Source organism: Rhinatrema bivittatum, chromosome 1 (genome assembly GCF_901001135.1).
Source record: "Rhinatrema bivittatum chromosome 1, aRhiBiv1.1, whole genome shotgun sequence".
In the NCBI taxonomy this organism is placed as follows: Eukaryota; Metazoa; Chordata; class Amphibia; order Gymnophiona; family Rhinatrematidae; genus Rhinatrema; species Rhinatrema bivittatum.
In genome coordinates this window covers 422,803,319-422,825,303 of record NC_042615.1, presented here as the reverse complement: position 1 = coordinate 422,825,303, position 21,985 = coordinate 422,803,319, and positions in this window count along the sequence as shown.

Below are 21,985 nucleotides of genomic sequence, written 5' to 3'. Positions count from 1 at the left end.
GTCAGCTTTCCCCTTTGTTCTAGTTTAAAAGCTGCTCTATCTCCTTTTTAAAGGTTAGCGCTAGCGTCTGGTTCCACCCTGGTTAAGGTGGAGCCCATCCCTTCGGAAGAGATTCCCCCTTCCCCAAAAGGTTCCCCAGTTCCTAACAAAACTGAATCCCTCTTCCTTGCACCATCGTCTTATCCACGCATTGAGACTCCGGAGCTCTGCCTGCCTCTGGTGACCTATGCGTGGAACAGGGAGCATTTCAGAGAATGCTACCCTGGAGGTTCTGGATTTAAGCTTTCTACCTAAGAGCCTAAATTTGGCTTCCAGAACCTCCCTCCCATATTTTCCTATGTCGTTGGTGCACACATGTACCGCGACAGCCGGCTCCTCCCCAGCACTGTCTAAAATCCTATCTAGGTGACGCGTGAGGTCCGCCACCTTCGCACCAGGTAGGCATATTACCAGGCGATCCTCACGCCCACCAGCCACCCAGCTGTCTACATTCCTAATAATCAAATCACCAACTATGATGGCCGACCTACCTCTTCCCTCCTGGGCAGTAGGCCTTGGGGAGATATCCTCGGTGCGAAAGGACAATGCATCACCTGAAGAGCAGGTCCATGCTACAGGATCCTTTCCTGCTGCACCAGGTTGATGCCCTCCAATCATGAAACCTTCTTCCTCCAAGGCAGCACCAGGACTGCCAGTCTGAAGTTGGGAGTTGGCTACTATGTCCCTGAAGGTCTCATCTATATACCTCTCTGTCTGCCTCAGCTCTTCCAGGTCTGCCACTCTAGCCTCCAGAGATTGGACTCGTTCTCTGAGAGCCAGGAGCTCTTTGCATCACATGCACATGTACAACTTCTCACCGGCGGGTAAAAAATCATACATGTGACACTCAATGCAAAAGACTGGGAAGCCCTGCTGGGCTGCTACCTTCATCTCAATTTTGTTCAGTTCCTAGTTAAGTTTTAGGTTGCTATGGGAGTAGGAATGTGTCTAATTAACGTCCTTTAAATGTATTAGTGAATTCACTATGGGTCTGATTTTAAAAAGCATTTACATGCGTAAAACTGGGTTTTACGCATGTAAATGCACTTTACTTGAGTAAATGGGCTTTTGAAAATTGCTACAATATATGCCATTGAATCGTCTATAGGATTTATTCGCATAAGTGCACTTTATGTGAGTAAATGGCTTTTGAAAATTGCTACAATAGTAGTTACATTTATGCACGTAACTCCTTTGAAAATTACCCCCTATATGTCTGGTAGTGGCCTACAAGGGACTGATCAAACTTTCAATAAAGTTTTTGTTGGGTTTTTTTTTTTGTGAAAGTGGCACCTGCCTATAAATTAAAGGATGAGCTAGGGGTGGGGACATTACAAGAAAAACTAAGGGCCTTACTTGCAATAATAATAATTAAAAAAAATCCTATACAGTTTTAGCCACCCAGGAAAGCTATTTATTTTTTAATGTTTGACAGCACTCTGTCAACAAATTTAGAAAATGTTTACAAAATCACACCTCAGAGATTATACTAAATATTCCCACAAGTATGGAAACACATACAGAATAAAGAGATCATAAAACATAAATAGAAATGTAAACAAACTGAAGAAAACCACAAGATTGACAACGTATGCAGCATAACATTATCATTCTTCATAAAAATATCAAACAATATAATCAAGAAATATAAATTATGAATCATAATAGGAAATCCATGCTAATACAAAGAATAAATATTTTAAACATCTGATGAACAGAACATCCAATATAATTTAAAATTGCTATACATTTCCCAAAACACCAATAAAATATTTCAGAACAGTAGAAACAAACACCACCCAAGAATTAAAACTAAGAAGGAAAAAAAATGTCTCCATATCTGGAATGTTTTCTTTTCCAGTCACTCTGAGATTGTTATAGATTGAGGGAGAGGTGGAGGGACGCACAAACTTTATCTTCTCTCTCAGACACATTTACACATATTGAATCTCTCATACACTACTTGTCACATACACAGCCATACTCACACACACTCCCTCTCTCACACACACATAAGCTCTACCTTACTCCCTCACACACATACTCGTGTATGTGACATACTCATATGTGTCATGTGTGACAGAGGCTTTCACACATACAACACACATTTACACATGTTCATTCTTTCACACATACAAAGGCTCTCGCTCTCTCTCGCGCGCACACACACACACACACTCACTTTCAGGGCTTCTACATATTTTCGAGCCGCTGCTAGTGGTGCCCAAGGGTGACCATCATGCACATCCTCCCCAAAGGCCAACGTTGCTTACTCACCAGTCACTGTCACCCTCTCCTCCCCAAACTAGATGAGAGAGAGACTGTCAACCCTCCCCCAGACCAGTTGTTCTCTTGCTCTCACCATTTTCACTCCTCCCCCAGATCAATCTCTCTCCCTAGTTCACTCCCCTCCCCTCATATCAGTCTTTCTCTCACCAGTCACTGTCACCCCTCCCCTGGATTAGTCTCTCTCTTGCTCTTACTAATCACTGTCATCTCTCCATCCCAGATCAGTCTGTCTCTCTCACTAGCCTCTGACACCCTCCCTGCAAATCAGTCTCTCTCTTGCTGTTACCAGCCGCTGTCAACCATCCCAGTCTTTCTCTCGCTCTCAACAGTCACTGTCATTCCCTCCTCCAGATCAGTGTCTCTCTCGTGCTCACCAGCCGCTGTCTGTCACCCCTCCCTGCAGATCAGTAGCTCTCTCCAGTCACTGTCACCTCTCTTCCTAGATCAGTCTCACCAGTCACTTTCACCCTTTCTGCAGATCAGTCTCTCTCTCTATCACTCCTCCCCCTCAGATCAGTCTCTCTCGCTCTCAATAGTCACTGTCATCCCTCCCTGCAGATCAGTCTCTCTCTCACTCTCACCAGTCACTGTCAACCCTCCCCTAGATCAGTCTCTCTCTCATTCTCACCAGCCACTGTCAACCCTGCCTGTCTCTCTCTTGCTCTCTCCAGTCACTGTCATCACCTCCCCCAAACCATTCTCTCTTTTGCTCTCACAGCCACTGTCACCCCTCCTTGCAGATAAATCTCTCTCTCTTGCTCTCACCAGCCACAGTCACCTCTCCCTGCAGATGTCACTCTCTCACTCTCACCAGTCACTGTCGGCCCATCCCAAGACCAGGCTCTCTCTTGCTCTTACCAGTCATTGTCACCCCTCCCTCCCAGATCATTCTCTTTCTCTCGCTCACTAGCCACTGTCACCCCTCCCTGAAGATCAGTCTGCCTCTCTCACCAGTCACTGTCACTTCTCCCCCACTCTATTTCTCTCCAATCACTGTCTTCCCCTGCCTCCATCCCATCTCTTTCTCTTTTCTTTAGTCATTTTCACTCCTCTCGCTACCCTCCAGAAGATCAGTGTCCTCTCTCTCCTTTCTAGGAGCAGAGAGAAGCCAAAGTGGTCAAATTCAGAGGATAGGCACCAGTGGGTGTTTATCACCAGCTCGCTCCCACTGAAGAGCGGAACCTGCAGACGGTGAACAATACCTTGTTTATACTAGGTTTCCTACTGTGCTCTCTTTCGGTCACCGCTCTGCCCTGCCTCATCCTCCACCCAGTCCTTGTGTGCTACTGCCTCCCTGCTTGCCATTCTGCCACTGCTGAGGCTCTCCATCCAGCCTTGTACGGCCATGGTCCCGTCTCCCTTTGCATGCCCTTCTTCCTCAGGCTCCCATTGAGCCACTGAGCCGAGCAACAGAGTGAGCATATTTATTTATTGTATTTATTTAAAATAATTTATATACCGGAGGTTCCTGTATAATATACATATCACCCCGGTTCACAAAGAACAGTAACTATCGCTACAAATAGCGGTTTACATAGAACAGAATAAAAGAAGTTTTACATTGAACAAAAACTAAGTAAACAAGTTTTTACATTGAAGTCAGCATGTGTAAATTTCTGATTAACAAAGGAAGAAAAAAATAGATCTGAATAACTCGTTGTGGGCTTGAAAAGACTTTTCTTCGTGTTCTTGGCTCTAGGGGAAAGCTTGTTTGAAAAGCCAAGTCTTAAGTTTCCCTTTAAATGTAGAGTGGCATGGTTCCAAACGAAGGTCTGGAGGGAGCGAGTTCCAAAGTGAAGGGCCCGCTGTGGATAATGCACGTTTCCTCAGAACGGATTTCGCAGGTTGTGTGATTAGTCTGTTCTGATAGGCGCTTCTGGTTGGTTTCACAGATGTGTGTAATTGAATTTGGAATGTTAGGTTGAGAGGTGCGATGTTGTGTAAGGCCTTATGTATCATCATTAAAGACTTGAACTGGATCCTGTATTTAATCGGAAGCCAGTGGAGATGGTGGAGAATTGGGGTGATATGATCTCTCTTTTTGGCATTTGATAGAATTCTTGCAGAGGCGTTCAGGACCATCTGAAGTGGTTTGATGGTGCATGCTGGAAGGCCTAGGAGGAGAGAGTTACAGTAATCCAGCTTTGGGAGTATGATGGCTTGTAAAACCATGCGGAAGTCTCTGTATAGGAGGAGAGGTTTGAGTTTCTTTAATGTTTGAAGTTTAAAGAAACATTCTTTTGTTGTGTTGTTGGCGAATTTGTTGAGACTGAGTCTGTTGTCTATGATGACTCCCAGGTCTCTAACTTGTTGCGTGGTGGAGAGCCCTGCGGTGACCGGATGTTGATTAGTGTTAGAATGTGAGGAAGGGGTATAGTTTTCCGGAGTTATAATGAGGATTTCAGTTTTGTTTTTGTTTAGAACCAAGTTGAGGCTGGTGAGTAGATTGTTGATAGCTGACAGACATTTATTCCAGAATGATATGGCTTTGTGTATGGAATCTTCTATAGGGATGAGGATTTGAATATCATCCGCGTATAGGTAATGTCTTAGCTTAAGGTTAGTGAGAAGTTGACAAAGTGGGAGTAGATAAATATTGAAAAGAGTCGGGGAGAGGGATGATCCTTGTGGTACCCCCCTTTTGGATTCGATGGTGTGGGACTCTTTGTTATTTATCTTGACCTTGTATGTTCTATTCTCCAAAAACGATTTGAACCAGTTAAAAGCTACTCCTGCAATGCCGATGTCTATTAGGCGTTGCAGGAGGCATGAGTGGTTAACGGTATCAAACGCTGATGAAAGATCCAGGAGAGCGAGGAGGCAAGGTTGGCCCTTTTCTAGGTTGAAAATGATAGTGTCTGATAATGATGTTAATAATGATTCGGTATTCATAGACTTACGAAAGCCAAATTGGTTTGAGGTGAGGATGTTGTTTTCGTCAAGATATTCTGTAAGTTGTTTGTTTACAACTTTCTCCATAACTCTGGCAATCAACGGGAGGTTTGCTATGGGTCTAAGTTTGCTGGGTCTGAGGTGGGTAAGTTGGGTTTTTTGAGGAGCGGCTTGAGCATGGCTAACTTGAGTTGGTTCGGGACATGTCCTTGAGTGAAGGAGCAGTTAATAATGTCTGCTAAAGGTTTGGCTATGGTGTTGGAGATCAGACTCAGTTTGTTGGATGGAATATGGTCTGATGGATGGGAGGATGGTTTTATCTTCTTGAGAATATTCTCTATTTCTAGAGTGGATGTGAGCTCAAAAGTGTTGAGCACTGTTAGTGAAGTGTTAGGTTGTTTGACATTTGGGTGCGATGGTTGTTGATCTGTTGGGAGTGGTGGTTGAGCGGTTGAATGAGGTGTTTGTTGAGTGGGTGATTGCGAAGATTGGGGGGTGAGGTTGATTACGTGTTTTGGATGTGTAGATGGTCTCTTGAGGGGGGCTAGAAGTGAAGTGATTTTGTTGTCGAAGAAGTCTGCCAGTTCGTTCGCTTTATTGAGTGCTTGATCGTCTGGAATGGTAGGTGCCGGGGGTTTTGTGAGGGTTGATACATAGGAGAAAAGAGCTCTTGAATCAAAAATGAGGTGGTGGATTTTTTTGGAGAAGAATATTCTCTTTGTTGTGTTGATGTTGTTTCTGTATGAGTTAAGGCATGATTTGTAGATGAGGAGGGTGGTTGTAGATGGGTTTTTTCGCCAATTTTGTTCCTTACATCTCAATTCGTGTTTATGATTTTTTAGTTCCGGTGTGAACCAGGGTCTCCTGTTGTCTTTGTTTGGATTGATAGATTTAGTTGTCATGGGGCAAATTTGATCTGCAACCTTTTTAGTGATGTTGGTCCATGATGAAGTTGCTGAGTTTACGTCGGATAGGTCTAGGTGCTCAAGTTCCTTGGCTAGGTGTTCACCGAGTTGGTCTCCTGAGCACTGTTTCCTAAGTGATATAGTTATAGGTTGTGTGGATTGTGGTGGAAGTTCTTTTATTTTTAAAACCGATGATATAATTCGATGGTCTGACCAAGGTATTGGAGTGCAAGTTGGAGTGGTGTGGGTTGTGATACCTTCATTTATAAAGATAAGGTCCAGCGTATGGCCTGCTTTGTGGGTTGGTTCAGTCACTATTTGTCTGAAACCCATATTGTTGAGAGAGGAGAGAAAAGTTTTACAGTTGGTAGAATGAGGTTGGATATCTACGTGCAGATTAAAATCTCCCATGAGGATGGTAGGTTTCGTTATATTATCAACTGGGGAACCATCCACAGCTGATTGATGAAATGCTGCCCACCAACCTTTTTGAAAATAATAACACTGCCGTGGCCTGTAGCATTAACCTTTTTTTTTTTACTTACATCCTGTGCCACGAGGACAGGTACTCAGCTGAGTAGCAGCAGCAGCTCACAGAACAAGCAGCAAACCAACAGGCACACCTTAGCTTCAGCCCTGCCGCATTCTCAGTGAAGCTGTGCAGCACGAGGCAGAACAAAGAGGTAAGCCTGTGCACCACGGTGACATGGGATGCTCGTGCTGCTTTTTTAAATGTGCGCCACTCTGGTAACACGAGGCATTGAGATGAGGTAGATGCTGCAGGGGTATGTTTTGGGGGGGGGGGGCAGAATTTTTTGCCACCACAAAATTCTGCCTCCTGAAGCGTCAGCCTCACCCTACCTCATTATACAACCACCCCTGGCAAAAAAAAATACTTCAATATTAACCGGTTCAGCAAGATAAATAAAATTTCACAGTTCTTAGTTGGGTACAGCAGAAATAAAAGTTTAAATCTCAAAATCACAGTCCTACAGAAAATTTTCCAAAAGCAGATCTTCTTCTCTCCACTTTCCCAGGTCCACTATGGTCCCAGAAACAAAGACTTGTTTCAGTAATCCTAGTGAGCCACAGCAGTTCAGGAGTAGCTCCAGGACAACTCATCCCTTGTTTTTAGGTGGACATCATTTCCTCAGCCCAACACTGAAGCTTCAATAGGCACAGTATACCTTTCTGGTCCTGCAGGCCTCCAACATACCGGTAGTTCCTTCTTACTATCTGCAATATCCAAGTTTCCAAATCTCTCTAGTTTCTCTTTCCCCAGGCTCCCTGAGGGCTTGTGAAAGTACCCTACTTCTCTCAGCTTTTCCAAAGAACTTCAAAACTCCCCACAACTCCTGTAGACCACCTGAGGACCCTTGGTTAGGATTCCCCTTCCAGCTCCAGTCTCCTCACTACTCCTGCTCTTGCCATGTGGGAGGCATATTTTATACTCCATTTGCACATTCGCCTTTAGGGAAACAGCTATTCTATCACTCAACTTAATGACCTTCATACCATTTGTCCTCCTGTTGAACTTCCTCTTCTAGCAAGTCTCCCCATGATAAAGTATAGCATAGCCCTCCAGAATATTTCTAAACTTCCACTGGCTTTTTCTTAATGGAAAATTCCCTTTGTAACCCATAAGTCCCATTGTTTTCCATTACCAGGGTGCCATCTAGTGGCCAAAAATGTTCACAATTATATCTCAACCCCTCCTTAATCTTTATCCCCCCTGCTTATGCCCCCATTTCAAATCCACATTTTCATCTCATACCTCCTAGCCCATTTAACACACCCATATTCATACCTCCCATCCAACTGCTAAATCCCTGCTATCCAGGAGTCCCAGCTCTTCCCCATTCAGTCTCTGCTATCCCCCAATCCCTGCTCAAAATCCCCATTCTCCTCATCCATCCCCAAATCCTTGCTCTTCCCTACTCAATCTCTCTCGGAGTTTCTGCTCTCCCCCTGTATTCTCCCATCCAGTCCCCATATAATATCTAAATACCACCTCTGCCTTTCCATTTCTAAGTCTTCCAGCCAATCAGGAAGACCTCATGCACCACACACAGACTGTGAGTTTCTATTTTCTTCTTCCCTTATCCACTATTTTGGTGTCCCTGCTTTCTTTTCCTCCTTGCCTGCCCATTCTTCTCATTAGCCCTCTTCCTTCAAATCGGGCAATTCCTACTCTTCTTCTCCTCCACCATTTCCCAGCTCAGCCTTGTTGCTATAGGGCCCTGGATTTCCCCTTATGGAGCTTGAAGTTTGCTCATGCTTCTGATCCTGGCCAGTCTTTCTTCCCCTTTCCTCCCTCAGGCACTATAAAACTTAAGCTTATTTCTATAGTGCTTGCTCCTCCTCACTTCTGTCATGGCCTGTGCAGTTCATACAGCTGCTGTATGAAACACACAGTGCTCTCTCTGTAGTCCCTTGTGGTTCAAACAGCATTGCTGTATGAATTATGAGGGCATTAACATGAAGTGAGGAGGAACCAGTGCTGCAGGAAGAAGCTCAAATTTTACAGCATTTAGGTCATGATATGGATGGAAGAAGGTGGCACAGAGAAACAGAAGCTAGTTTCATGCTCAGGAAGGGGATAGCCAGGATTCAGAGCACAAGCCCCATGGGCTTACAGCTAATGATATCCCTGGGATGCAGAGTCTTACCGATGTACAATTTGAGACATGGGCATACACAACACCAGAACATTAAAAATCTGTTTGATGATGCAAGCGAAACACAATATTAGAATAAATAACCTCCAAATCCTGGATTGTCATAGATAAAGCATAAATAGTGCAAAGGCCACATGGGGAATGTCCCCTGATGTCTGAAACAAAAAAGAATTCAGTAGCTGTAAAATCTGAGCAGACCACAAAATCTTTGATGTTATTACCCCATGTATCTGAAATGTGAGGAAATTAAAAAAAAAACAAAACCCAGGATGTTACTGAAGAACATGCTAGTGACTAAGAATTGAATCCTGGACAACTTCTTCACTCATTATTCCCTGCAATCCCTTCCTAGAATATCACTTTACAAGTTCTGTTCAACTGAATTGCCTTAGTACCAAATTTAATACCTAACCAATAATTTCTCTTGTCATCTTGGAGTCACACCACATCCTCCCTTGGAAAGCACATTTCTCCTTGAAGTCTTGACAAGAGAATAAACTCAGATTTCCAAGTCAAGCCTTTCTGAACTACCTCACTTAGGCCTTCCACAAATGGTGGGATCTCAGCTCACTCCACAATCTTCTTGATTATTTCTTAGTCCCTTTAAGACCCAGGCTGGATATCTCAATTATTTCCCCAGTGGGGAAAAATATTGTTCCAGCCTTGGGCCTTTCTCCTTGACGAGGAAAGCCCCTGCAGAGCCCTTTCCTTGGGGAGAGGGATCCTGGGTATCTCAAAACCCTGGTAGGTCCCTGCAATCTCCTCCCACCAAATTTTGAACTCAGAATTATATAATTCCAGTAATACTCCTTTTAACTGGATTTCAGTAAACCTTTTGATTTAGTCCCACATAAAAGGCTCATGAACAAAATGAAAAGCCAGAGAGCAGGTCCAAAGTTGGTGTTATGGATTACAAATTGGTTAACAGCCAGACAACTGCGAGTAGTACAAATGGAACCCACTCTGAGGAGAGAAAAATCATAAGTGGAGTGCCTCAGGGATGGGTTCTGAGCCTGCTTTTGTTCAATATCTTTGTAATCCAGAAGGATTAGAAGGAAAAGTTTGCCTTTTTTACAGATGACACTAAGCTCTGCAACTGAGTAGACACACTTGAAAGAGTAGAGAGAATGAGATGTGATCTAAGAAAATGTGAGCAGTGGTTGATAAAATGCAAAGTCATGCATTTGGGGTACGGAAATCCAAAGGAGTTGTATGTGATGGGAGGGTGGGGTGCAAAAGACTGACGTGCACAGACAGAGAAAGAGACCTCAGGGTGATAATGTCTGATGATCGGAAGGTAGCGAAGTAATGTGACAGGGTGGTGGCTATGGCCTGAAGGATGATGGTCTGTATTGAAAGAGGTATAACCAGCAGGGAAAAAGAGGTGTTAATGCCCTTGGTCGGGTATTTGGTGAGGCCTCACCTGGAGTACTGTGTTCAGTTCTGGAGACCATATCTCAAAAAGAATATAGGCAAGATGGAAACGGTCCAGAGATGAGACTGAAGGACCTGAATATGTATACCCTGGAGAAAAGGAGGGACAGGGGAGATATGATACAGATTTTAAATACCTGAAAGGAATTAATGAAGCATATAAATCAAATCTATTCCAATTGAAAGAAAGTGTAGAACTAGGGGACATAATATGAGGACTCAGGAAAAGCATCAGAAAATATTTTTCATGGAAAGAGTGGTAGATGCATGGCATGCCCTCCAGGAAGAGGTAGTGAAGTCAGGAGCAGTAATGGAATTCAAAATGGCATGAGATAAACACAGAAGATCCCCTGTGGCTAAATGATGGAAATGAAGGAAAGAGGAAACCTATGTTAACTGGGGTAACCTGCAAGGAGTGAGAGATACTACCCTTAAAAAAAAACATGCTGGGCAGACTGAATGGACTAATTGTGTCTTTTTCTGCTGATATTTACTATGCTCCTACATTTATTGTATTTTATTGTGTAAACAGCTTTGATATGATTTATTGATATTTCAGTTAAGAAACATAACCTAAACTAAACTAAATAGATCTCATGCATATTCATTGTGGAAATTCTGAAAACCCAATTGGGTTATGGCTCTTGAAGACCAAGTTTCCTTTTATAACTATCCTCAATCTTCTCGCTAACAAATTGGCTCTTCCATCATCTCTGGTATCTCTGCATACTTTTGCTGATGAGTTATATGCTCAATTCTAATAAGTAGATGGAAGCGTTTGCTGATTCTCTCTGAACTCTGCAAGGGTTGCACTCACTCATGGGACAGGCCCATGAGCGGCTTCACTCACTGGCCTGATGCAGCTGACGCCTGCTTCTTCGTGGCCGAGAACCTCCGGCATTCCTGCTCTTCGCTGTCAATGCCTCCAGCCATCTGTGCAGCTAGAATCCACTGCCAAGATCCCCTTCGCGGTTCAGGTGTCACAGCTGCTGCCATCATCTTGCAACCTGGGAGCCATCAATGCCAACAATATCTTCGTAGCAGGAGCTGTGCTGCTGCTATCATCTTTGCGGCTAAAACTCTACCGATTCCCTCCTGCACTCAACATCCTAGGCACACATGATCACCTCTCTTCTGGATTGAAAGGGCCCATAGTGGGAAAAGCGCCACGGCCAGTGTTGATGATGTCACTGTTTCATCCTGTCTTCAGTCCTATAAAAGGGCTCGCTACCAGTTCCTCGGGGCCGTTGCATAGAGTATTCATGATCGTCCATGGTCTCTTCTTCCTGCAAGATATTCCGTGATCATCTCCCTGTCTTGATGATCTTCATGTTCTTCTTTGGATGTTCCTAGTCTTCTTGCTCCTGTTCCAAGTTCCAGGTCCATGTTCCTGGTCTCCTTGTTCTTCGTCAGAACTCCTTCATGTTGTATGTTCCTGGTCTCTCATCAATACCTCGTCCAACTCTCCTGAATCTTCAGCTTGCCTAAGTCTTTAATCAAGTTTTGATGTTCCTGTCTTCATTCCAAGGTCCTTCCTCCAGGCGCGTCAGTGTCATGGTCTGTGACCAGCCCATGGGGGGCTGTGTAGGGCACTTCCTGGCACAGGGCCCATTTCCAAGTCCATCTTCGCAGGATCAAGTTCCCGGAGTCCATCCGTGTTTTTAGAGTTCCAAGTTTCAGCTCAAGTTCCTAGTCAAGTCTCAAGTTCCTAGTCATGTTCCTAGTTCCAGGGCTCGTGGAGCTTGTACAGCCAGTGGATCGCTATGATTCCTCGTTCCAAGCCATGATCTTCATTCCAAGCCATGTCCTGGCTCCCATCTTTGTCTGAGTTTCAGTCCTGAACCTGTCCCACTCCTGGCGTGGTCTGCAACCAACCTCTGGGGGGCTGTGTAGGGCATGCAGTGGGACAGCGTGGTCTGCGACCAGCCCACAGGGGACTGTGTAGGACACATTGAGGTGCAGTACCCCGGGAAGCTGAATTCTAGCCTGAACCTGAGCCTTCGTCCATGTTACTCATCTCCAGAGCCTTCATCCAAGTTCCTAGACTTCGTTCAAGTGCCAAGCCTTCAGTGTCTTCATCCAAGTATCTCGTCGTGCCATGTCCTCTCCTCAGCCTTCTTACCATTCCAAGCAGAAGGTCTGAAAGGGCTATCGAGTGGCTGGAGGGCTACCCTAGAGATCAGCATTTGGTTGTTGGGTCTCTCTCTGTGAGTACAGGTTCAGGGGAGGTCTGAGAGTGATGTTCCAAGTTCAAAGCTATGTTCCAAATACAGCCTGTGCCTGGATATGATTGCTTCTCACGGTGCCTCCCTTGGACCCTCGCCCTGAGGTTGGGCCTTGATTCAAGGGCTCACTCTCTCTCGAGCAAGTGACTACTCCCCATGCTTGCAACAGGAAGAACAGGATAAGTATTTCTTATTGGCTTCTTTCTGGTTCAAATTTACAGTCATGCCCCCCCCCCCCCCCCCCCCCCCCCCCGACCTTCCCCAGAGTATTTAGTCACTGTAATGAGGATGCTTTTTGGATGGTAAATACCTTTAAGAAAGTTCACTAGCCCCAGGGCAGATGACTTATGTCAGCTGAGAGCAGGATTCTGAGCCTGCACGAAGCCTGCAGCATGGTTTTTTATCTCTGCATATTGAGTTATGCCATTGCTTACATTTCATCTGTTTCATGTGATCTGGATGCGCTGTTCAGTTAATGGAATCATCTGTGAATCCTACAAATTGTGACCCTGCAGTACATGGTAAAGTGAGAAACCTGAAATAAAGAAGATGTTTGGTTTAGCCATCTTAATGCTTCACTGGGATGATTTTTTTTTCAAACTGAGTGCCATTTGTGAAAGAATGGTAACCAGCCTTCCAGCTCTTTGGAAGTATAGTTTTATAGGCATCCTAATTGCTCATTAACATGTGTCTTTTGAGTTTATTTCCCGCCTAGTGTAATGCTAGCTAATGGGTGCTGTAGCAAAATTGTTCATCTTGCAGCTGTTGATGCTGTATGTGTTCGGGTCATTTCTTCCTGCAATCTGTGAGAGGTGCTGATTATTGTGGTGCTGGGGCTACTGAATGTGGGTGTTTTTGGTGTTAATAGACCTTCTGATTTGCCTGCACCTGCTCTTTTAAAACAGAGCCTCAACTGGATGCTGGCGAGTGGTGACATCTGTGCCTCAGATTGCTATGGCTACATCTCAAATCCTACAGGCGCTTCATATTAGCCATGAGCCGGATGCAAACAGAAATATAGTTGTCTGTCTTTACTTCATCAGAGAAGGAGGCTCCAAGTATGTCACAATTGGGAAAGAAGACTACATATTAACTTATTCTTTACTTGCATTTAAATTACAAATTAAATACATAGTATTTGACTAGAAAAAGTGGTACATGAAATCGTACAATAGAAAAAGAAAAATATATAACCAAAATTAAAATTCATACCATGTATTTCAAGAGGGACCACAATGTAGAGGATTCAAGAAATGAACACCTATGGAGTATCTAAGCATAAAATACATTGATAAGCATAAGAAGCAAATTGTTAAGGACATTAATTACTTTATCCATCACACAAAAAGCAGCCAAATACACATTGCTGCTTCATGGCTCAGTCTATCCACATCTATTTTTTAGAGTCCAGAAAAAAATGTCACTGAGTAGGCTCAAAGAAAGCATATTTATAAGAACCCAGCATCAGAAGGCATTTACAGGAAAAACGAAACATACAAGTGGCAGCTGGCTGCATCTTTTTAAATAACTGACCACTAGGGTCACCACCTTATACAGGTCAGTCCTGATAAATTGATCCAGTTGTGCCCCATTGCATCTCTGGACTTGTAATTGTAGTGTTGCGGTTCTGGCCGCAAGCACCGCGGCCAGGTCCTTACCTCCCTGCTCCCACTTCCAGAGGCCTGGTTTGCGGCCTGGTTGGCGGCGTCCCCGCTGGGGCTGTGCCGTCGCAAGCCCTCCCATTGATGCCCGCCTCCTAGGCGCGCGCGCCACTTGGGCGCTTTTATAGGCCGTTTCCCGCCAGAGGTGACTCCGCCCAACTTCTGACGTCAGACGCCGCGGCCTTGATAAGCCGGCCGCGGCCATCCTGTCTTTGCCTTGCAACGGGTTAGCTTCCTGGTTTCCTGTTGCGCTGCACCCCGGAGTGACTCGCCTTGCTTCATCGTTCCGTTCCTACTTGGTTCCTGCCTGCCTGCTACAGTACCTGCTGGTTCCTGCTTGCTTGCTACAGTACCTGCTGGATCCTGCTCTCTTGTTACAGTACCTGCTGGATCCTGTTTGCTTGTTACAGTACCTGCTGGTTCCTGCTCTCTTGTTACAGTACCTGCTGGTTCCTGCTTGCTTGCTACAGTACCTGCTGGTTCCTGCTCTCTTGTTACAGTACCTGCTGGTTCCTGCTTGCTTGTTACAGTACCTGCTGGATCCTGCTCTCTTGCTACAGTACCTGCTGGTTCCTGCTCTCTTGTTACAGTACCTGCTGGTTCCTGCTTGCTTGCTACAGTACCTGCTGCTTCCTGCTTGCTTGTTACAGTACCTGCTGGTTCCTGCTCTCTTGTTACAGTACCTGCTGGTTCCTGCTTGCTTATTACAGTACCTGCTGGTTTGTGCCTGCCTGCTCAGTACCGGTTTGGTTCCTGCTAGCCTGCTACAGTACCCGGTTGGTCCCAGTCAGCCTGCTACAGTTCCTGCCTGGTTCCAGTACCTGAATCCTGCTCAGCTCCTGCCTGGTTCCAGTACCCAAAGCCTGCTACTGTTCCTATCTGGTCCCGGTACCCAAATCCTGCCACAGTTCCTGCCTGGTTCCAGTACCTGAGTCGCGCTACAGTTCCTGCCTGGTTCCAAAACCCGAGCCCAGTTACAGTATTGCTACTGTCTTAGTCTGGTTCCAGTTACCTATCCTGATCCACAACCCGCCTAAGTCCCAGCGGCCGGGCCCCTACGGGCTCCTCCCGGGGGGGCTTTGGCTTCCAAGGGTGAAGCCACCTAAGTCCCAGCGGTTGGGCTCCTACGGGCTCCTCCCGGGGGAGTGCCAGCTTCCAGGGTGAAGAGCATCTACGTCCTGCCTCCCGGCCTGCTACTCACTAGAGATTTTGACCATCTTTCCCCGTCTCCAGCAGGTCGGCCCAAGGGTCCACAAAACAGAGACTCCCATAACAATTCTAGTTTTCAAAATTAATGTTGTTATTTCAAGTCAGGTTTCCTTGAGCTCCATTATAGCCACCTATGTCTTTGCCTAGAGAGTTACCATCTGATAGCGTTGTCATCTTTACTTGTAAAATATATGCATCTACATTTTTAATGCAACCGTGTTCAGTATACTAATGCTATATTAGCAGAACTAGTATATCAGTGGTACTTAACAGGTGTGTAAGCCATCGGGGTCAGTGGAAGGGGAGGGCAAGACAAGCAGCCGCCCAGAGGGTACCACACTGCTGCTGTCATTGCTGCAATGGTGGACTAAGTTCCTGCGCGGTTGCTTTTGTGCAGCCACATCTTTAGAAGGGGCTCATGTCATCAGAGAGGGCCTTTCCTCCAGCCAGATGCGTCATCAAAGGAGGACTCCCTTACTGGTCACAACATCAGAGAGGAGGCTCCTCCTCCCGACTGCCCATGGTGCCATTTAGCCATGTGACGGTCCTTTTATGCAACACTTGTTAGTATATAGAACGCTTAGTCACTAGTAGGAATGTACATTCATTTTAAACGAATGAGTTAAATGCAACAAATGAGGACATTTTTGATTCATACAAATGGAATGAACTGAAAATTAACCTTAGATGAAAATACCCCCAAATAGATTCCATCAATCGAAGCCCAGGTCCAATGCCAGGGCCCCGCCAAGGATGGATCCTATCACCTAGGCCCGGGCCTTCCCTCACTGATTTCAATGTAAAATGAAAACCAAATGAAATGTAAAAATGATTTTTTTTTGTTTCAGTGAACCTGATGAATAACTGTGATTTACAAAACAAATGAACAAACCAACATTAATTTTGGGTTCTACATACCTCTCGTCGTTAAAGTTTCCATGTGGGGGATGAAGATGGGCATTTGAGAGAAAATATCAAAAGTGTTTGTAGTGGCATTCAGGGAACAGTGGGAAAAGAGCCAGCAATGCAAAAGTCAGGCAAATTATTCCTCTGAAAAGATGTCTGCTGTCATATCATGTTTGCTAGGTTGTGGATTAACCCCCAGGGCTGTGTCTCACTTTATTTAGTGCTTTGTGTTCTCTCTGAACTATGGCATTTCATAAAATCGAGAGCAACTGAGCTGATTGCATATCACAGTTCAGAAGGCTCGTCTCTAGTGAATACATATAAATAAGTAATAGGCAGAGTATTTGAAATCATATCAAGAGAATTAGCTGCCTCACAGACTACAGAGATCTAGCACAAAATGCAGTGTTCTTCTTTTTCCACTTTATTTTTTTTTTCTTTTTATGTAAAGCAAATGTGTGCCTGTGACAAGGTGCTACTCACACCCTATCTGGGACTGCTGCCTGATAGTCCCACAACACTCACAGCTGCAAGCAGGTGCAACTGAATAATAATTATATTTCCCAGCCTGTTACCCCACAGATCAATCACAGTTCAGCTTCTACACAAACAGTAGCATCTGAAGCATCTTGTGAAGGCAGACCTTCTGCTTTGCATAATAGATTTGGACTTAATTTGTGGGTCCTACTGGCCTCCTTCAGGCTCCTCTGTCTCCCAGTAATAGTGGCTCTATCTGCGCCACTGTCCTACTCGACCACCCCTTGTTCCTCAGTCACATTGCCTGCCAGCACCTTACTGCCAGCCATTCCCAGGCTGAGACCAGCCTTGAGCTGTGGGTTGTACTGGCTTCCTTCAGCCTCCCTTGCCTCCCCGTAATGGGAGCTCCAGTCACACCATGGTCCTCCGGCTGCACAAACCCCCTTCCTGTGCTTTCCTAACAGCACTCTGGTTTCCATCTTTTCCCAGGGCATTCGTTTCTCCTGCAAACCCCTGTTAATCAACCCCACCTATACAAAAGCCTTATACTCCCTCAGTGCTGAAATGTGTGCCCTGCCTTTCCACAGGGAAGGAGTAGCCTAGTGATTAGAGCAGTGGGCTGTGAAGCAGGGAAATTAGGATTTAAATCCTGCTGCTGCTCCTTGTGACCTTGGACAAATTACTTCATCCTCCCCTCTCTCAGATGCAAGCTTAGATTATAAACCTTTAAGAGACAAGGAAATACCTATAGTACCTGAATGAAATCCACTCTGAAGTACCTGAAAAGCATAATATAAATGAGTCTGCTGTGCTTTCTATTTTCACTTTCTCCATCAATAATTGCATCATCACTTCCCACACAGCACCATCTGTAGCCCTGGATGGCCCACCCTTTATATATCGCTGTTTTCCTTGTGGAGAGCTCACCTCATTGCAGTGCCATAATTTTACTGAGCAATCAATCGTTTGTTCCAGCTGGTGGTATATAATGCAGCAATATTGTAATGGGAATTATTGGGCTGCCTCTGAAAAGATAACTGAAGCCTGAAATCTTGAATTTTCAATATATATTGTTAAATAGTCAAATGGAAAAGTATATGTAGGTGAGGGATGGTCCAAGAAAGTTGACAGGTTGTGACACTGCATGGTTGGCATCTGAGAAATGGACCATTCTTAATCAACCTACATGGTCAAGCATAAGGGAAAGGTCTGGGTTTTCCCTCCTGAATCTAACCTGCTCCTTTGCCCATCCTAATTGATGCCTTTTTCATATGTGGCATGCCCTAATCCATGACAATCTGAGGGCATCTGGAAAACAAAAGTTCCCAGGTGTGGAAAGAGGGTTTTTAAAAAATCTTTATTTATTTTAATTACTGTGTGGTGTTTGATGTGTCTGCTGTTTTGAAATATGTTATCAGTGTTTGGGAAATATTGAATATTCTGTTCATCAGTCATTTTGAAATATTTATTCTTTTTTATGAATATTGTTTTACTTTTCTGATTGATGTTTTATCTTGATTTTATTGTTGGGACATTCCATGTCAAGTGGACCAATTTAGAAAATCATCCACGCTCGACCTCCTTCAAATTGAATACAATTTTGTGTGGATGTTCGCTAGGGCCTCAAGCAAAACAATGCAAAATGTTTCAGATGGATCTCTATTGATTCAAGAGCTAAAGGCAGCTGAATGAAAGTTACTCTTTGAGTACTGTGCTCCATGAAATACAAGTGACACCCAAAGAAATGGCTTGCCACTCTAGTGTTATACATTGGATTGGGCAAGGATAAACACAAATCCCTGCCCGATCTGATGCAGTGAAGGATTGCCCTCAACCATGTGATCCTCCTCCTCAAATTTTTCCTCACCAAGTCCCCCCGTCCCCCCCACCTCCAACAACAGGAGTCATGTTTTAGCGAATATGGCAGTAGGAGATGATGCCACTTAAATAAGAGTTGACTCCTGCTATCAACTGCCCATGCCATGATCATAGGCAGAGTCTGGGGAACATTGCCCTCCCCAAATGTAAGAGGACCTGGCAGGTCACCATGAAACCCATCTTGTGACATCCAAATTAAAAAAGAGAGGGGATCCAACAGACCCCATCCTGCTGGCAGCTGGAAATGAGAGAGATGTCTGGCAGCCTCAGAGTCCATCCTGCAGCAGCCAAGGAAAAGAGAGAGAGGACCCAGAGGCCACCTGCAGACCCCATCCTACTGGTGACTGAAGAAGGGGAGCAGAAGAGACCCTGAGAGTGTGTGTGTGTGAGACTGAGCCTGTGTGTGACAGTGTATGTGTGTTTATGAGAGAAAGAGTGTATGTGAGAGAGAGAAAGAAAGGCAGTGTGTTTGTGTTTGAGAGAGAGAAAGCAAGGTTCCGTGTGAGGAGTGTGTGTGTGTGTGTGTGTGTATATGTAAGAATATGTGGGTATTTGAGAGGGAAAGTGGGTATATGAGAAAGAGAGGGAGAGGGTAGGTGAGTGTGTGTGGAAGAAAGAAAGAGAAAGAGAGGTTATAGAAACAGAAACAGAAATGACGGCAGAAAAGGACCAAAATGATCCATTCAGTCTGCCCAGCAAGCTTCTTATGGTAGTATCTGCCATGCCGCGCAGGCTACCCCATGTTTCTCTTAAGGGTAGCAAACTGCTTCTCTGTGCAGTTATCCCCAAGCCTTATGACAACCCATAATTTACTGCTAGCAACATTTTTGCTGGGTGATGAACCTTCTAGAAAATTCAGACAGTTCTGCTTCATGTGCTTTGCTTATGGACTTGGCCATAGTAGCCGTCCTGTGTTATTTTTCCCTTATGTCTGTGCATCAGTTCCCCAGACTGTAAAAGTCAGGGCCCTTGTTGGTTACTGTCTGAATCCAATTCCCCTTTTCCCCTGCCATTGAAGAGGAGAGCAATGATGGAGTTGCATCACCAGTGGGGCCAGCACATCCATTAGGCGAACTTCGGCGGTCGCGTAGGGCGCCGAGCCGTAGGGGGCACTGAAGAGCAGCCACGTGGTGCCGCAAGCAGGGCCTAGCTTGCTCGCGGCAAACAGAAATAGAGACTGTGTGCTTCTCAGGGCCGTGAGCAGCGCTGCTCGCGGCCCTGAGAAGCACAGTGTCGCGCCCCCCCTCCACCTGTTTCGGCGCCAACTGTTTCTATTTCTCTTTGCTACGAGCAGGATAGGCTCCGCTTGCGGCAGCACGTGGCTGCTCTTTGGTGCCTGCTATGGCTCGGCGCCCTGAGAAGCACACAGTTGGTGCCGAAACAGGTGGGTGGGGGGGGGGGGGCGCAACCAGGGAAGAGACGCGACCGGGGTGGGGGGTGGCAGCGCAAGGGCCGCCTAGGGTGCCCAGTACCCTTGCACCAGCCCTGATCACCAGTATCAAAGCTTATTGGTTAAGGGTAGAAACCGCCACACCAGCAAGTTACCCCCATGCACTCTTTTCTTCATTTCCATCCTTTAGCCTTTAGGGAGCCACAGTATTTATCCCATGACCCTCTGAATTCTTTCACTGTTTTGGTCTTCACCACCTCCTGTGGAAGGACATTCCAGGCATCTGCCACCCTCTCCATTTAAAAGAGATAAGAAAGTTTGTGAACCATTCCTTCCCTCTCCCACTAATCATGACAATCTGAGGGCATCTGGAAAACAAAAGTTCCCAGGGGTGGAAAGAGGGTTTTTAAAAAAAATCTTTATTTATTTTAATTACTGTGTGGTGTTTGATGTGTCTGCTGTTTTGAAATATTTTATCAGTGTTTGGGAAATATTGAATATTCTGTTCATCAGTCATTTTGACATTTTTATTCTTTTTATGAATATTGTTTTACTTTTCTGATTGATGTTTTATATTTCTTGATTTTATTGTTGGGACATTCCATGTCAAGTGGACCAATTTAGAAAATCATCCATGCTCGACCTCCTTCAAATTGAATAAACGTTTGTGTGGATGTTCGCTAGGGCCTCAAGCAAAACAATGCAAAATTTTTCAGATGGATCTCTCTATTGGTTCAAGAGCTAAAGGCAGCTGAATGAAAGTTACTCTTTGAGTACTGTGCTCCATGAAATACAAAATGGCCATTTTGTCTGGGCACTGTAGCCAAACAACCCCCGTTAGCGGCCTGAAAGTTTGAGGATTATTCCAACCTCTGGTGCTAAGTTCCTATGCAAAGCTTGGAACCTAACACAAGCTTGCCACCCATTTTGTGGACTAGCAAACTATGTGAAAAATTTCACAAAAGAATTTTAAGCTTACTTTGACTCCTCATTGTTCCTGATGAATACTTCAATTCAGGCCATAATTGGATCAGTAGTCATGGCCCATGACGTACATCTAGGATTTCACTAGGAGGCTTTGCAGCCAACTGGAAGCAAAAATATAGTTACATAAAGACATGATGTCACCTTTTTATGTACCTTTTCACCATTTTTTGGGTGCAAATATCTCTACTGTGTAGTTTTTTATTTTTTTCTTTCTAATGTCATTTGAAAAAGAACCTTTTTGGTCACAAATGTCACCCTGTTTCGTCTTGGACCCAGTCTTGCTTTGGTTACAATCCCAAAGACTATCAACATTTGCAAGCATGAATGCACTATGTTAAAAAGAGCCATCTTTGGTACCAAACTGTGAAACATGCAAATGAGATAGAGATGTGAAATTTTGCAATGCAGCTCAGTTTACTGTGCTTATTACACTTTTAGCTTTTGACACATATTTGTTTAGACATATTTTCATAAATTAGTCATCAAAGTCAGTGCAAAACTTTGCATGCTGATTAGTTACCATATATTGGTCAGTGGTGGCTGAACCACTGCCAATTCAGCAAAATTGACAACCCCATCGCCTAGGAGCCACTCCAGACAGCCAGAGAAGGTACCAGCCACAGGTTTCCAAGCTTTTATTTAAGCATAAAACAAGAAAAGGCAAGACACTACATTGAGAATTGCTTAAACTGCAGATTTCAAAAAAATTAATTTAGTCTTTTTTCCTGCCTTGCACATGCTTTTGAATGCCCCATCAATGACCAAGTGGCTTGAGAATAAATGACTGCTTGCCTAATGAAGTTGTTATGGGTGCATCAAGGGAAATAATGTGCTCTTTTGGAACCCAACTCTACGGGACAGTCTGAGGACCTTGGGGGTACACATCACATTCCTCAATTAAGACTTCGAATATATGGCCAGTCCACCAGAAATGATCATAGATGCAAGCTAAATACTGACCAGGTTGGAAGCTGGATACTTGAAGGGCAGGAAAATATTCACGTTCATGTTCTAG